This window comes from Macrosteles quadrilineatus, unplaced genomic scaffold (genome assembly GCF_028750875.1).
Source record: "Macrosteles quadrilineatus isolate MER2022 unplaced genomic scaffold, UCM_ALF_1.0 Scaffold_8__2_contigs__length_117827958, whole genome shotgun sequence".
Taxonomy (NCBI): Eukaryota; Metazoa; Arthropoda; class Insecta; order Hemiptera; family Cicadellidae; genus Macrosteles; species Macrosteles quadrilineatus.
In genome coordinates, this window is record NW_026542601.1 from 28,945,481 (window position 1) to 28,952,106 (window position 6,626).

Consider the following 6,626-nt stretch of genomic DNA (forward strand, 5'->3'; position numbering starts at 1 on the left):
AATTTGTCAATGCTATCTCAACTATCTTGTGTATATAATATGTGTTCTGCCGTTTGAAGGCTTAAAATAATTTGACACTAGTGTACCTGTTGCTCGAATTCGAGCAATTGCGGAGCATTGCAGGCGACTCAAAGATTATGGAAATACTTACGATCTACACAACAGTTAGATATCAAAATCTTTTGTAAATATCTTATCTTTTTTCAAAAAGCTGATCTTGTTTTTTTAATGTTTTTAGTGTAAAAAAAATATTTCTATTTCTTTTACCTGGATGTGTTCTATGACTTTTTCTATGTTTCCATTGTTTGCAAATCGGTTACCTATATCAATGATTGCTCAAGAAATGTAGCACAGTGTTAATTCAGTTTTATTTTTAGCCTATATCAAATTGTCCAGGATTTCTCGCTCTTTTCCGTTGTAATAATTACACCAATCCAAGTTTCGTCTACAGATGCAATTGCCAAAGAATATCACCTAGGTACGTACAATCTCCAAGAAGTGGTAAAAAAAGGCAGAAACCAACCCATACAATAGATATAAGTTAACTCCATAAGTGATATTAGGATTTTCCACTGATTTGGTAATAGAACATTATATTGCAAAACATGACACGATGCAGAAGAAAATCAATTTTAAAATCAGAAAAATCCATTATATTTTGACAAATTCAATAAATCACAATTTAAATATTAACAGCTGTTAACAGCATTAAAAATGCATATGGTCGTAATGTAAACAAATCTGAAGAGGGAACTTTAAAGGCCTCTGGGGCAGAGCTCCAAGGGAATTTACCTTGTTTCTCTTTTGATGGCTCATCTACAGACCAAGACCTTTCTTTAGAGACCCCTACCAAGTTTCTACGCCCAGCCGTTCTCTCAAATTAGCTGCGACAAAAACACCGTTTTTCCTCCATAAGAATAACATGGGATGGGAAATTTAAGGCCACTGGGGCAGAGCCCCAAGGGAATTCACCCCGTTTCTCTTTTGATGGCTCATCTACAGACCAAGACCTTTCTTTAGACACCCCTACCGATTTGCTACGCCCAGCCGTTCTCTCAAAATAGCTGTCACAAAGAAAAACAGTTTCAAATTAATATATAGATTTGTCGCACTTGTATTATGATTTATTGACTGTTTTTTTTTCGTGTAAGAAGGTAGTTAAAACGTGCTACCTAGGCCAAACTTTGATAGAGGATGATTATGGTATCCATCCAAGTTTTTTCAATCATACATTTATTTGAAATTATAATGATATAGTACATAGTTTTTTCATTTAACTTGCTAGCTTAAGTGTTAAAACAGATTAACCCAAATAACAATTTTACGTTGTTCATTGTTACACTTTGAAATATTAAATGAGTTGTAGTACATTTGTATCAGCAACTTACACCGGAAATGAGGAAATGAAAAAACTGCGTTAATTTGCCTCTGCAGATGCTTTGATTCTTTTGTTAACCTTTCCATTGCCAATATGGCGATCCATTAAAAGCAATGACAACATAAAATTTTGCAATAATTTCTTTCCAAACTATTTTGTAGAGCTTAAAAACAAATTATTTAGTATATTGAAGCATTATTATGCGCAAACAGTTGCCTAATGGTTACGGAGAAAACTCAAACAGTTTTAAATTTTAAATCCCTATGTTATTCTTATGAAGAATAAGTAAACTGTTGTAGTTAGCTTGTTTATGAACATCTTTTGATCAAAATTTGAAAATGCATTTATTTCATACTAAACTACCTACATGTGAAAAAAAAACTTTAAAACCCTCCCTGTTACAACATACCTAAGTACTTGTTAAACTAATGCAATATTGAAATAGGGAATAATTTTGTGATATTTTAAGGAGATAGTGTAAATCCAATCAAGCAAATGGAAATTCGTTTAGTCTGCAGGTTTGCTGCGGGGGGGTATTTTAAATAAATCATAGAGTTGTTGCAGTATTTAGAAACACACATCAGAACCACCTGTAAACTGTAATGGCTGCTTGAAACTTAAACACCTTATCTAAATGCAGTAGGTATAAAGAAAATAATAGTATATGCCTACTGTATTACGTTACTAGCCCGGTAAGCGGTAAGGTGTTTTATCGAAGGCGTAGCCGAGTACGGGATTTTCGTGCGACACAATTTATTTAGGACAGAACATAAATTAGATTTTTTTTTATAAAATAGGCCGCTGAAATTAGCTGTTTATTTCAACAGCTGACTAAGTACACGGTAATAGTATATTACGTTACTAGTCCTGAAAATAAGTGTGTTTACCGGACGAGTGTGGTCGTTCCCGTGCGAGACGAAGTCGAGTACGGGATTACCATACGAGTCCGGTACACACATTTTGGACGAGTTACGTACGATAGTTTACGTGATATTTTAAAGGAGACATTTTAGTGTAAATCCAGTTAGGCAAATGGAAATTCGCTTAGTATGCAGGTTTGCTGCGGCGGGGGTATTTTACTCTAAAGTCATAAGTGATTTATTTAACCAGATTTACATAAGTTATGCATTGGTTACGTCAATTACAGAAATACATGAAATATATACAAAATTCCTTCTGCATGCTATACATAAGCTATTTATAATTGGTTAAACTTTTTAAATTTTGTTTGGAAATTCACTCATTATGTCCATGTAAAAATCTTTACCTTATTCTTATTACCCTCATTAACTCATTTTCGCGTATTCCAATTGTGTTGGTTCGCGGACTCATTCGTTGTAGGTTTACACGACACGTTTGTACAAATTTCATCAGGATCGTATTATTTTTGCCATGAGAGATTTTTTCGCTAATGGTAATAGCGTATTACCTATATGGAACATTCACCAAAATGTTTTTACCTACTACCGTTTTAAATACGACAGTTTTTTAAAGTAGCCATTTCAGTTCAGTTCTTAGAATTGAAAAGTTTCACTTAACAGCTCTTTACTTTCATAACAGCATAGTTTCATTTCACAACAGCATGGTTTTTCTCATAACAACACAGGCAACGGATCAATGAGGTTCAAGGATTGAGAGAAAAGAAGTAAAATTGGAATGCTTCGAACGTCAACTAATCAGCTGATCAGTTGACAATTTTAATTGTTGATCCAACTTTTTCCTGTTAATTGTTCCTGTTAATGTGCGAACACAGAATAAAAAATTGCATCCACATTCCATAAAGACCATAAAATGCACAGCTTTCCACTTTTCAAGTTTGTCGCCATTTTGGAATTAATTTTTTTAACTAATTTTGTGGTCTTTTGGAATGTGGATGCAGTTTTAAGACTTATTTACTCTTCGCATTCTCGCTATAAGCCTACTTGTTTAGGAGCTACATGATTTAAATTGTACACCGGAAGTCTCTTTTCCATAGGCTGTAACTCCTAAACGAGTGGGTTTATCGAAAAAATGTCAAGAATAAAAAAAGTTTTTAAATTGCATGTTCTATCCGAAAACATGAAAGGGTGTTCCATAATAAATTTCAAAGTTGGCTGCCATTTTCAAAATATAAACTCATATTTTGAACTGCCACAAAAAATAAAGGAATGTCCCTTATTTAATATCCCAATGGTGACCTCCTTGAGTTGATCACCCTGTATATATGTATCCGTTAGCGCGATAACTCGAGCAAAAATGATCCCATTTTGATGAAATTTGGTAAAAACGTGTAAACCTACGTTTATTCGAACGAGTTCGCGAACCAGCATAATCGGACCATGGGAACAGGGGTTTACGGGGGGTTTTATGGGGTAAAAATGGGGGTTTTCAATTTTTTCCCCTAAAACAAAAAGTTTGCAATTTATTTTTAAACCGTTTTGTAGAGCTTAAAAAAGAAGGTATTTATAAATTAAAATAGGTTCAAAAATAAGCACAAAATGGATTTAAAATCAATATAATTAATACGCTACATGAAACTTTGTCGCCGCCATTTCTTAACCGATTTTATCCAATGGTGTCTCATTGGAAAGAGCGTGTCGCGTAGATTTGCAAACTGGCCTTACATTTTTGAAAAAGTCTCTTGGGCTCTGCCCAAGTGGCTGTTAAAGATCCCATGTTATCCTTATGAAGAACATAATTGTTACATTTTGATCAGCTGTATATTTTAATTGCTGTTACAGTATTTAGTTTTCAATTCAATGAAACGCATTGGGTACATTTATTGATTGTGTTGAAATTAAATATTTACTATTTAAATTAACATTCGTACATATTACAATGTAAAAAATCGAGAAAGCCTGGACAATTTGATTTATTTTACCAAATAAGAAAAATGAACTGACATAGTACTACATTTCTTGAGAAATCATTGAAAGAACCGATTTGTTAACCATGGAAACATAGCGATATCATAGAACGCCACCAAGTAGAAGAAACAGAGATAAAAAAAGTACAGTACTATCGTCATCAACCTATATAATGAGGAACACCTACAGCACCAATATGAAGATTTCCACTAACAATGAACAAGAATGTTAGACGAAGTGACGAAGTGCTACTATTTTGTAGGAAACATGGACTTAACTTTATGATGATTGGCAAAGGAAACCCCTCTAAGTCTGAATTAAACTGGTACGGCATGGACATTAATAATTAAATATAGTATATCTTACTAATACAGTATTATAAACTAGGTGAAACCCGTCGAAATCGAAGGTTACTTTCAAGGCTTACGCTAATTTATCTAACTTAACTGCGAAAAATTGAGTGAAATTATACATATTTCGAGCATTTAGCATTGTTTAAAGATTAGTAAGTGTAAAAACAATAATGATATTAATTGCGTTAGATATCAATTATGGTTGATCATTCAATGAATAAATTATTTCCCATACATTACGTCATCGGAGTTGTTATTAAGCTATCTGGTATCTCTTCCTTTGGAAGAACGTTTAAATAGTATTAAAATCGTATTGGCGAATCTTTTCTTTTCAAACACTTCCGTGATTTCAGTGTAATGCAGATTAATCTATGATTTTATTTGAAAAAAGATGTTTGTTGGGAAGACACTTTCTAACTCCAAAGGGAGGTATATCCGTTACAGTGCAAGTTTGATTTTTCCTTTGTCACGTCGCGTCAGTTCATATCGTACTTCTGTGCCAATGAATAACCCTCTAGCATAGTTTTGAGAAATTGGTTGTGAGGTTACTGTTAAAGCTGGAATTCCTTGACATGGGGGATGTCATAGTTAGTTGTCTCAGCCTTATCAGTTACATAAAGTTGTCAATATAATCTCTCTACGGATTGTTATATAATTTTCCTAAGGCTCACCTTAGGAGAGAAGAAGTACATGCGTACCACATCAGGAGGGCCCAAAACATAGATTTTCCCCGCTGTCGTCTCAGCCATACCTCGAGTAGATATCCACGCTCAGCCATAAGAATTTACAATACGCTGCCCACTCGAGTGCGGGAGATGGATGTGCCCTCTTTAAGAAGACACTAAAAGACGCATTGATTAAAAGGCCGCTGTACTCCTTAAAGGAACTTGAGGATGAGCCCCTTGTTAGATGAGTTTCTGTCCGCCTTGCCAATAGTAAACGGCCAAGTTAAGTTTAGTGACTCAGTATAATTACTGTAAATAATGTAAATAGTCTTTATTTTTATCATTAATATATATAACGCAATCTATCAGACTGGTTCTGTCAAAGATGAAGAATTCAAGTATACAAGTATACAAGTAAGTATACAAGTATGGTCGTGCAGCTTCATTGGCAACAAATAATGCGAATGACACAGTAATGTGGCATTTCCAAAAAGCAAAAAATAATGTTAATTGGCTGTTACGTAAATATTTACGTTTACATGCATTTTAATCAACGTATCTTATAAATAATGATGTGATCTAGTTTAAAAGGAATATGACCTTTCTGTCATGACAGTAGCTGCTTGAATAGTATTTACTCAATGGGCCATTTTACAGCCAAAATCGTCGTGTTATTTTCAATAATGTTACCAACCCAGTGGGCCACGGTCCGTAATATAGGCCACTGAAAATAATTTGTCAAGACAGGTACCATTTTAGGCAAGGTTTCTGTGTTTGGATGTTATTAGAAACGGTAAGAGTACAATAAAATTCTTCTGCTGATGAATTTTCTGTTGGAGAATTATAAGCCGAATTATAAATGTCACAATGCGAGTATGAGCATTTTGTAACTATATTATAAGGGTAAGTTACATCGAGTTTTTAGGCTGCTGCTCAGTGCACCTTAAGAATATATATTTTAGGGATAAATTAAATGGTTTTTGTTGCTGAGTAGCGCTAGTAAACATGCATAACCCTTTTTGTTAGTCTAATAACATTCAAAGGCTCTCTAAGAGTTGAAGTTCTTTGTATACATATCTATATTATGTTTTCACTAAGCTGAATGAATATATAGAAGTAACCTCTCTGAAAAGTCTGCAATATATTACAGTTTTCCAGGACTTTCTAAATCATGCACATATTTCTACATAAATATTGTAACATGTTTTATCCAGTTGCTGAAAACAACTATTAATTTAACAAAATATGGACACGGCTCAAATGGGCACCGTGCCCTTCTGCACTTGTATTATTTTGTATTGTATTACACAATCGAAGACTTTTTCAATGATTAAAAGCATGTGTGACAATAATCTTATGAACCTATGATGATCTGTCTAGAATA